Genomic DNA, 12,081 nt, shown 5'->3' on the forward strand with positions numbered 1-12,081 from the left:
CTCAAAGTCACGCTGCGACAATCTAAGACTGATCAGAGGGGGAGAGGAAAAGCCTTTTGGTTGAACAGCTTAGGAGTTAGCAAATATTGGCCAGTCCGCTTGGTCTCCGCTTTCTTGGCAGCACGCCCGGCAGTGGACGGCTACCTCTTTATCCATGCAGACAACACCCCCCTCACCAAATATCAGGTAGAACATGTCATGCACGCATGCCTGGCGCTGTCTGGGGGGAACGCCCCTGGCAAACATTTTTGCACACATTCCTTTCGCATAGGCGCAGCCACCACTGCTTTCACAGAAGGCTTACTAGCGGAGGGCATCAAGCAAGTGGGGCGTTGGCAATCGAACTGTTTCAAAAGGTACATTAGACCTTGAGGCATATATAGGGTCAGGTCCGGCAACAGACACCCCGGGGGGCAATTTTAAGGGTATTAGTGCCATGTACTTTTATAAAGTATGGCGTGTGGCCACAAAGTTATGGAGCTGCCAGTACACGGCCCCCGGACTGGCAGCAGAGTGTTGTGTGTTATGTATTCATTTGCAGTGCGGTGTAATTCATGTTGAATTAAACAAGTTTTATACATCACATCTCTTTATTTACCAGGAACAAAAGTCTGGGTGATGGGCCAGATCACAGTGGGCTGAAAGCAGGAAGTGGAAACAGGTGTTTTGCAACACTGAGATCAGTTGGCTGGGATTCCCGGGCATGCGCTGGAACGGGTTGTTGGGCACGTTGCAGCGAGAACTGGAGAGGAGCTCCCCTCCGCCAGACTTGCTAGTTTTACACCTTGGCGGGGACGACCTACCGGCATTGGGCAAAAGGTTTCTGCTGAGGGACATGAAAGTGAATATGTGCAAGATAAGCAGCATGTTAGGGACATGTGAACTGTGGTGGTCTGAGATCACGCCACGTCTGGTGTGGCATGGTGCGCGATCAGTGCAAGCTTTGGAGGTGGCGTGCAGGAGAGTTAACTGCGCCATGCGTAAATTCACCGACCAGTCGGGTTTTGGCTTTATCAGACATGGAGAACTGCATGCCAAATCCACCGGATGCTTTGATGATGAAGGAGTTCACCTTTCTAATGTGGGCATAGATTTGTTCCTATTAGACCTTGAAGAAGTATTAGGAGTAGCAGGATGTAAGTAAGAAGGTGTGCTCAGGTGGGGGGCCCTGGTTGCGACGTCGCCACTCCCAGGGCTGTGGCGGAGTTACAGGATGATCCAGAGGTGGAAAGGTACTCAGGAGTACCCTATTCAGGAGCACAAAGGGTGCTGAGGCCTAATATCCCCGGGAGATCTGTGCGGCGGACCCTGGGGTGCGACGGCGCCCTGTTATCCTACAGGCGGTTGGAAACCTGTACAACCGGGGGTTGCTTGAACGCTCCGCCCCTCATAGGGGGGGTGTGAGCAAGAGGGTGGACCAATTGTTCACCGGATATGGGAGGGGCTATCCTCTCACCTTAACCGCTAAGCACCGTCTGGCCAAGGCCGCGGTGCTATTTGGCCCATCACCTGGCAAGCAGTGAGGGGCGGCTTGCCTTTGGATCATCTGTAAGATAACCCACCTTGTTGGCATTGTGTATGCTAATAAACCTGCAGACTTTTCCCATCAAGAATTGTCTGGTCTGTTTATTTATGGGATATACAAGTTGCTGGGGGCTGGTATGCGGGCCGATATGGGCACTATGCCTCTCTCAGTATTTGCTTGGTTGCCGGAAGTGCAGCGCACACAGCTCACCTGTCCAGGGAGGGGCTGCACCCAAGGCCCCACCCTGGCTGCACACTCAACAACTCACGATTCACAGCAGCTGGACTGACGGAGGAAACACCTTAAAGTACAAAGATAACAAGCTATGTTCAGTTACTGAGGACAGTGCCCCACTCCGTGCAGTGCCCTCCCCACCATTACCTCATGTGCGATTTTAAAAGAAAATAATTCTTCTGTTGACATAGCTGCAAGTTTGCGCTGCACTCAGTGCTGCTGAGTGCAGCTGCAACTAGCTGCCGTTAGCCAATTTCTTAAAAACGATGTGCCATGCCGTGATCAAGCACATCGTTTATCTGACTATTCTGTGCAAAAGAGGAGCACTGTAATATTGGTTAACTCCTCATATTATACCTCCTACGGTAAGTCCCCTTCTTCCTTCTGAAACCGCTTTGCTTTATCAGTAGCTTCTCCCATTCATGCGCTCAAAATGCCATGCCCACTTTCACTTTCAAAGCAGGGACAATGGCGACCCTCGTCATGACTCTGCACCAGCCCTTGCACTCTCTCTTACAGTAACTCCCCTTCTTCTTTTTGAAACTGCTTTTCCGCCCCATGCTGTGCCTTTCATTTGCATTTCTTAAGTGCACCGCAGTGATTTTGGGATCAATGGTATCTGTGTCCCTCTTGCTTTAGCCCCGCCCTTCACTCCTCATGGAGTGCCTTTTATTTGCATGTATTAATTGGGCCACAGTGATTTTAGGCTTGAGGGTGTCTTTTTCTGTGCTGTTTTAGCCCCGCCCTTTCTTTTTTCATGTTGGCCAAATTATCACTTAGTCCATCCCTGCCTCTGCAGCACACATGGTGCTGTAGGGCACAGCACGAAGCTGCATGTATGTCGAGAAAAACATTTTTGGGGACCCGCCGCCAATCACAGCACTCCGTGCTGTGCTCTTCTCCACCATTACATCGTATCATTTTTTTAATGCTTTTCTCCACATAAATAATTCATCTGTTGACATAGCTGCAACTTCGCGCTGCACTCAGTGCTGCTGAGTACAGCTGCAACTAGCTGCGGTTAGCCAATTTCTTAAAAACGATGTGCCATGCCGTGATCAAGCACATCGTTTATCTGACTATTCTGTGCAAAAGAGGAGCACTGTAATATTGGTTAACTCCTCATATTATACGGGCCATCTCTACATGTAGGGTGTGGCTTAAAGGCTAGGGCGGCCGACAGAGAAGCGGGTTCGAGTCTGATGGGAGGCTCAATCATCCTTGGATTCTGGGCGAATCACTTAATCCCATATAATTTTCTAATTCCGGTTGCTAATGCAAAAACGTGTGAGATCAGTTTTCAATTACTTATATAACTATATTTGCAGACTATTTGCGAGTTACTATTTGGAAACACTTCTACAGTGATAAAAGTAAAAGGGCTGTTATCTGGCTGTCCCAGAGCACAACAGGCAACAATTGCACAAGTCCTAAATTTAGAAGCAACTAAATATAAACCTTCTGTGCTCCTATATTACTTCCGCCCTGTCTACCAACAGTCTTCTGTCCTTTCTCTCATAACACACACCCCCACCTTCCTACCCTCCAGCCCCAGCCCTCCTGTCACCTCCCTCTCTCACCACACACACCCCCATCCTCCTACCCTCCGGCCCCAGCCCTCCTGTCACCGCCCTCCCTCACCACACACACCCCAGCCCTCCCCTCCTTCTGGCCCCAGTCCTCCTGTCTCTCCTCCCATCTCCCCGCCCTCAACCATCAGTAATTTGAACATCCGTTCAGCTAAGGAGTTATTGCTGAAAAGTGTCTAAATCCAACCGTGCGGTCGAAGTAGGCATCACAAGGATGATATAGAATCACAGTGGAGCTATACTATCAAAAGAACCAGTGTGTTGGAGAGAATGGCTGTAAAGTAGATATGATTAAAATCTAGATGGGCATGTAGCAATAAGGGAAGAAACTAACCATGATCAACTGTAGGCATCTGAAGACCAGCACAAAGATGTAAAACTGGGCACATGTGGAGTCTGGACATGAATGAGAGAGGGCCATGTTATAGACAGCGGCCCCCTAAGAGGCGAAGAACCTGTAAAAAATATACATGCATTTAGGATGGGCTGGGTGGGTGAAAGGGGCAAGCTAAGAAATAAGCATACCTGATGCTGGAATTAATGTTATCAACAGAATGTAATTGGGGCATTGGGATTAGCATCTGTTTTAGTTTTAGGTACAATAACCAAGGTAACCTGGCTGGGGAGAAAGAACGAAAGTCAGTTAGAGTAAGGCTGGTAAAAAGGCTGACTGGGTGGAAATGCTGAAGAATAAGAGCAATTACCTGTGAGTGGTCCAACATTGGTCTGCCTGGAGGAAACAAGACACTCACACGAATGAGAAGTAAACTAATGAAGGAAGGGGAAGGACACACATGTGTACTGAGAGGGGGAGAGTGCGACATCTGTAATGCATTGGCAGTGGCCCTATTGGAGTAGTGACACCACTAAGTGCATCAAGATACAAAAGGAGACAGGGGGAATGGAGGCACCATGTGAACCAATGTGTGCCTGGAAAATGAGGGCTGGGAATAAATGTAAACTGATGTGAGTCCCAGAAGTAAAGGCGTAAGTTGGAAGCCAGACATGCTGCGTGACATGTGTGCATGCACACTGTGGAGGGACGTAGCGGTGGCCATATTAAAGTGGTGTGAAGTCCATCTACGGAGATGTAGAAGATGGTGTTACAGAATAGGAGGTAGAGCACAGAGTGATAGGTGACAATAATATATGTGAGAGAAGCCTCAGATAGCAAAATTAAAGATATCACTTCTGCCGTGAGAATTGAGATTTCTCTTCATGTCTTCAGGAAGGTAGTACTTTTGTGGGCCCCTTCTAGCTCTGTGAGTAGTGACATCTGGGAGGAAGTTACTTCTTTTGTTGCTGCCTCTCACTCTGAATGTACTAATCATTCTTAGGAGTTCAGCATCTGGTTTGTTTTGTATTTGGTGTAGCAGGTGCCTGAGGTAGTCATGTATGTCTCAGCTTTCCATTCCTTTCAGTAGTCCCCTGACACTTATGTTGTTCCTACAAGCTATGCCCTCTAGATCTTCCAATTTCAGAAATAGTTCTTTGGCTTGTTCTTTTTTCCGAATCTCACCCAACATTTGGGCATGCTCCTCCAATCTCAATCAATCATTTTATCTTCAGAGTCCACTCATACTAGAGAAGTGATGTCCCTCTTCAGAGCATTTAGGTATGATTTGTAGTATGATTTTACAGAGGTTATCTTAGTCTTAATCTCCTGGAGAATTTGTTGTTCAGATTCTTAAGAGGACCAAGAGCAGGTCTGTTCAACCTGGACAGCATCATGCTCTGCTACTGTAGACTCAATTTTGCTGGTTTCTTTTCCTTCCTTGTTCACTTTGTTTGAAGCACTTTTGCCTTTCTTTCACGCCTGTTTCTCTGACTGGTAGTTAGGAACTGGGTTTCTGTTTGGCAGAGATATGCACACTGTTCAAGCAGAAATCACAATCCTAGGTGGGTAAGTAAGATACACACTGAACCTTAACCTGTTCTCACCCTCTGGTAGCTTGGCACACAGCAGTCAGGATAAACTTAAGAGGCAATGTGTAAAGTACTTGTGTAACACAACACACAGTAACACAATGAAAACAGCACAAAAAACTACACATCAGGTAAAAAAAAATAGACAATAATTGTATAAATAAATAAAGACCGAAATGATAAAAATCCATTAAGTAAAAGTCGAGATATGAATTTTTAAAAATAAAAGTGTTCTTCGTGCTTAGAAGCAATAAGTGCCTAAGAGGGTTATCTGGTAGCGCTGGACTGGAGCAAAGTCAAAAGTTCCAGGCGACCGTGGCGGAGAACATGCAGGATACAGGAGCCACACAGGCCTGCTGAACAAAGTGACTTGATACTGGTCGCAACAGTGACATGCGGGGTGCAGTGAGCGATGCATCGGTGTCGATCCCGCAGCTGAGATGATGCGTTGATTTTCTTCACCCAGTGGTGGTGATGCATCGGTTCCCTAGACCCAAAGTGGAGTGCGATGTGCCAGGTTTCTCTGCGCAGTTGAGGGGATGTCTTGATCTTCCCGTACTGCTGCAGCGACGATGCACAGTTCCAATGTGTTGGTTTGGAGGAGATGCGCTGGTTCCGAGTGCGATGAGCTGGGTCCACTCCCGCAACAGGGGTGATGAATCGGTTCTGCTTAACACAAGCAGAGGATTTGCTGGTTCCAATGGAGCAAGCACCTGGGTCCACATCCAAATGACCAGGAGCAAATGGTGAGACTTTGATAACTCTGAATCTCAGAAAACAGGAAGCAAATGAACTCTGGGTTCGATACATAGTCCAGCTCCCCCTCAGCAGGGTCAGAGACCAGCAGGCAGCAGGGCAGAACAGCAGAAAAGTCATTCTTCCAGGGCAGCAGTCCAACAGAGTGACAGTCCTTGGTTGCAGCACATCAGTCCTTCTGAAAGAGGTTCTTTACCGGTCAATAAGGGTCTGATTTAGTGGGGTCAGAGACCCAGTACTTATACCCAGTTTTGCCTTTGAAGTTGGGGTGCCTTCAAATAAGGGTCTTTGAAGTGCAAAGAAGTCCTTTCTTCCAAGCCCTGGCTCCAGATTATCTGTAAGGGCTAATCAACTCTTTGTGTGGGGACAGGACACTGCCTATTCAGGTGTAAGCGTCAACTCCTCCCTTGCATTTTGCCCAGGATGAGCCATCAGGATGCAGAACAGCACTCAGACACACCTAACCTTCCTTTATGTATGGCTGTCTCAACTGAATGCACAACGTCAAGCTGTCACCCACCCCAGACGTATTTAGAAGACAGGCTGCAGACAGCTTTAAGAGCAGAGAAATGCCATCTTTCTAAAAATGCCATTTTTTTTTTTTTTTTTTATAGGACCTTTATTGTTTCAGCAAGGAAATACAGACATGGACCTACAACCAGTCAGGCCGGCCGCTAAACAAGTCATAAATAGAGCAATACATTATAGAAAAAGACAGTGGCACGGAAATCAAGGTCTGAGGAGCGTCCAGGATAGAACACATGTGTAAACTTAGACTATGAGAACAAGGATCCAAGAAGGTCCATTTTACAACAAAGAGAAATAAAATAAAATCAATGCCGTACAGTCATACATGCTCCTACGATAGCAAACAAAAAGCAGAAAACCCGCCAGCAGTGTAAATATATTCGAAGTAATGGGGGATAGGGCCTTTGGGTCAGGATAGGTATAAAAACACATACAGTGCGATGCGAACTATGCCCCATCCCCAAAGCGCAACACATTGTAGGAAACATAAAAGACGACGACATCGAAAAGAGAAAGACAAAGGGCCATAAAGACAAAGAAAGGACAAATTAACAATCCCATCCCCCTACCCTCCACCCTGCACCCCTGCAGAAGGTTACGGCCTACCCCCCCCCCCCCAGCAGTGTGCCTGTCGCCCTAATTAAGAAACCCGAAATATAGAGAAGAAGAGAGAAAAAAGAAGAAAAAATGGTGGAGGAGGACCATCGACCCGGCCACCCGGCCCTCCCCCACATCGCATGCAATAATCGTCAGACAGCAATGGTAGAAGGACTACGAAAAAAAAAGAAAAAAAAGTAATCATGTATAGCACAATCAATGATATCCCCGCTGAGTGTCCCTTAAATCACCGTCAAACAATAGTAAGTCCCACCATGTCCCAGATAATGTCACCCCTGGCCTCTTCTATCCATGGTACCAATGTACATTTCGCTATCAAGCGGCATACAAAATAGCATGAGGGGTTCAAATGTTCCAGGGGGATCGGGAAGTGTCGTCGCTCCATCGGGCGTCAGCCACCAGTACCCCGCCAAAGACGCATGGCGGAAATCTGCCTGTATCAATACCAACACCGATAACAACCTCCAGTCCGAACACAGTTTCGCCAGCCATGGAAAAGGAATCACTCGATGCGGCAAGCGCTGAAACACCGCCGGGGCCGCCCAAAACACGGATCGACGCCGTTCCGTCACTCGCCGAGCAGACAAGAGCCCCAATGAGTCAATCACCTGTGCAACAGGTGTATCCACAGCAGTCACATGAACCAAGGCTATCCGTGACTCCACAGATTCAAACGTAGCGGAGGCATCCGTCAGTGACATAGAGGCAGGCAGATCGGCGCCTACACAGGAAGGAACCAAGCCTACGTGGAACGGCAGAACAACAATGGCGGCCATCCGTCTTCCCAGTTCCCGGGCCTCCCGGATCAGGGTCATGTGCAGGGTTGTTAATGCAGCCAGGACATCTCTGGGCGTGGGCCCTTTCTCATGATGCCAGCCCCCGGGACTCTCTTGTACAGCGGTTTCTCTGTCCGGATGGAGGGGGCGGATAAGGGTGCCATCCGCCATCTTAGCCGTTACGGCCTCCTCCTTCTCTATCTCACCTCATGACCGGGCCCCACACCAGGATGCAACAGGATTCACAGGCGGACCCCAAAAATTAAAGCAGGCATCTCAACGGAGGGTCACCAAAGGGCTAAACAAATTCTCTGCCGCTCCCCGGGAGGCACCCGCCAGTCCCGGGAGAAGCTGTTAATGCCCTGGCATCACACTGAGGGGGGGTCGAATATCGTGGTTTCCCTCCGGTCCTGAGGTATCGCACTTCCCGCAGAGCAATCTGCTATTCGGAGGAGGTCGGCACTGTCGTCGTTGGCCGGCAGATCTCAGATTCCCTCCGACCGACTCCCCTCCGCAGTCAGAGGCCGCTGTTGTTGCAGTCGCGGCCGGATACTCCTCCCACTCGAGATCCCGGTCTCGGCACAGTAAAGGCCGCCAAACAATCGGGGCATTTCTTCAGGTCTACCACACGGAGAAGCACCAGGAGTAGACGGTAAGTGAACGGTGTCCTTCGCCTACGTAGATATGCAATAATTGTACCGGATAAGTGCCAGGATATATGTGCTGGGTGAGGGGGCTCACGGAGCCGAGCGTTTATGCAGCCATCTCGATCGCCATCTTGGCTCCTCCCCAAAAATGCCATTTTTAAAGTGGTATTGTTAAATCCAATTTCACCAGTAAAGAGGAGTTATCATTACCATTCCAAAAATACAAAACATGATATACATACTCTTTCTCAAAAGGGAATTGCATTTTTAAAGTGTTATAAGGAATTCCCAATGTTAACCTATGAGAGAGGTAGGTCTCACAAGTAGTGAAAAACAAATGTAGGTGTTTTTCACTAACAGGACATGTGAAATGTAAAAGTACAGGTCCTACCTTTTGCTTCCACAGCACTTTGCCCTTGGGTTACCGTCGTCCTACATTGGGGGTGACTTGATGTGTAATAAAAGGAGAGTTTAAGGCTTGGCAAAGGGTTTTAAATGCCAATTCGAAATGGTAGTAAACTTCACACACAGGCCTTGCAGTGGCAGGCCTGAGATATGATTGAAGGGCTACTTGTGTGGGTGGCACAATCAGTACTGCTGGCCCATCAGGAGCATTTCACTTTCAGACCCTGGGGATATGGTATACCACTCTACAAGGGACTTGCAAGTAAATTAACTATATCAATAGTTACTGTGTTTCAGGCGGAAGCACATGCACTTTAGCACTTGTAAGTAGTGGTAAAGTGATCAGAGTCCTACGTCCAACAAAAAGAAACAGCAGAAAGAGGAAGTGCGCAGGCAAACAGTCTGGGGGAGGACCACCATAAGGTTGACAGGTCTAACACTGGCCATTTAGAACTTTAATGTAGTGTCCTGGGGCAGCCACTCTGTTGCCAGAAATGAGTGGGAAAGCTCTTCCAAGCCTAAATCTCTTCCAGCGCCAAAGCTTTTGTGTTCTCCTTCACCAAGTATGGTGGCTATTACAACACACACATAGACACACCACTTTTGGACCATCATCTTCAAGGCTTGAATGGCTTATTATAGAATAGGTTTCTGCCTCTGTGAAGTTCTGAGGTCTTGTTGCCATAGGACATATCCCTCTTTTTTTATGCTTGCATGTTCTGAATTGGGGATCAATATTGCTCCTTCCATCCATTTGAGAGCAAATATTTGTTATTAATAAAGCATATGTTGCTTTAAGAGTGTCAAGCCGTCTCTCCAAGATGGCTTTTGTATTCACCAAATAGCCTCTGTCACATGCTGAAAACAATACAACTCATATAATACATTGGAAATACTCCCTAAGAAGTGAAGTGATATACCAAACACAAGATGTTGTAGGGGCCACCGAAGGAAGGACATTAAAATTCTCACCAATTTAAGGTGTATTGTGCAATGTTTTTTCCTGTCTGTCACTGTCAGAAAAAAACATGGTGGTGAGGTACAGAAACAAATATATAACTAAAACCCTCACCCTGGAAGTAAACTCCCAGGGTGTGGAAATCCTTAGTGTTTTTCTTTTAAAAAGCAATCTCTCACTTTGGTAGGCTGTTTTTGCAGAATAAAAAAAGTTAAAGGTTTTGTAAACAACCATCTGTCCACCAACCTTTTAGTACATTGAAAGGAGTCTCCTAGAAGGCGGTTCCCTTCAATGTACTGAGATGCCACCTGGGTAGGCGTACATCTATAGATTCAGTGAGTGTCCTTCAGTGTGTATGTATATTTCTTAGAAGAGGAATGGCAAAAACTTACAGACGGCTGCACTGTTAAGCCAGATGTAACAATGTTGCAAAAAGCACTGAAATGAACCATATGGAGAATAGACACAACAAAAAAAAGTAAACAATTCATACAAATAAACATTCGGCTGGCCCATTATTTAAAATAATATTTTCATCCCAAACTACTAGCCATAAGACTTATTCCAAAAGTTTGTGCTTTTGAATCGCTTAACCTTTGTTGTAGCTTGAAAATGTTATTGAAAAGGATATGCATTAGCGCCATTATATCTTAAATAATAATAATAATAAATAATAGGCACATTTATAAAGCACAATGGTTATACTAAGATCAGTGTATCCCTGTGCTGCAGTAGAGTTAGCCAGGATTCAGTTAGCCATTACCACCACCCTACTTTTCTCGGGGAAAGAGGTGCGTTTTTAGTTTTTTTCTCAAACAGCTCTCCTGGACCTCCATCCGGAGATCCATCGGGAGGGCATTCCATTGCTTGGCAGCCAGTAGGCGGAAAGACCGCCCTCCCATCCTGGCTCTCTTGATAGCAGGTACACACGCCAAACCTATCCCACCTGACCTCAGCTGACGTGTGGGGACATAAGGGGTCAAAAGATCCGACAAATACGAAGGGGCACTTCCCTGCAAGATCCGGTGACAGACACAGAGTGCCTTGAAAATGACTCTTTCTTTTATCGGGAGCCAGTGTAGCGCAGCCCGAGCTGCCCTAGCAGACGACCTTCTCGGGTGCATCAGGATTAAGCGGGCTGCTGCATTCTGCACTCCCTGCAGACGGAGCATACTCTTGGTCGTCGCACCTAGATAGAGGATGTTGCCATAATCCAGGCGCGACGTCATCAAGGCATGGACCAGGATCTTCCTAGCCGCCACAGGCAGTAGGTCCCGGGTTTCACGCAGGAACTTCAAGATCCCAAAACTGGCGCCTGCCACCCGCCTGGTTTGATATTTGAAGGAAAGGCTGGGGTCTAACCACACTCCCAAATTTTCGCCAGCGCACAGGGCGTAGGTGTCGTCCCCAAATTCTGGGACCACCATGCCGATGACCACACAGTCGGAGCCCTTCCCACCACTAGCACCTCCGTCTTGTTACCATTCAACTTCAGGCAGTTCTTTGCCATCCATGCAGCCAATTCTTGCATGCATGCCATGAAGTTGGAGGCAGCCGTCTCTGGTGCCTGGGTCAGGGAGACCACCAACTGCGTGTCATCGGCATAGGATACGACCCCTCCGCAATCTCCGCGACGGGAGCTACATAGAGATTAAACAGGGTCGGGCTCAGGGTCGAGCCCTGCGGCACTCCCTGGTTCAGCTTGATAACTCTAGAATAATGTTCACCCTGTCTCACCTGGAAGCAGCGCCCCGACAAGAAAGATTCTAGCCAACTCAGGGCACTACCAGACACCTCTCCATCCTCAGACATTGCACCAGCGTGTGATGAGCTACAGTGTCAAAGGCGGCACTTAGATCCAACAGGATCAACGCCGCCGTTTGACCTGCGTCCACAAATTGCCTGATGGATTCCGTGGAAAAAAGCAGAGCTGATTCTGTCGAGTACCTTGCTCGAAAACCAGACTGGGTGGGGTGGAGAAGATCATATTCCTCAATATAGGCCATCTTGACACAATACATTGATGCATCTTTTCAGTGAGTTGTCAATTTGTATCCAAATGTCAAAAGTGTCATCTTACATATTTCAAACATACAGAGCACAGACATTTTGTCCAAAA

At 47.6% G+C, this 12,081-nt stretch overlaps 1 protein-coding gene across 2 annotated transcripts in view; it reads right to left on the reverse strand.

Moving 5' to 3' along the window:
- Positions 1 to 12,081, reverse strand: part of LOC144755927 (calcium-activated chloride channel regulator 1-like) — a 368,989-nt gene that overhangs the window by 208,164 nt on the left and 148,744 nt on the right. The window lies entirely within an intron of this gene.

The sequence above is a fragment of the Lissotriton helveticus genome, chromosome 1_1, assembly GCF_964261635.1.
Source record: "Lissotriton helveticus chromosome 1_1, aLisHel1.1, whole genome shotgun sequence".
NCBI classification, from domain to species: Eukaryota; Metazoa; Chordata; class Amphibia; order Caudata; family Salamandridae; genus Lissotriton; species Lissotriton helveticus.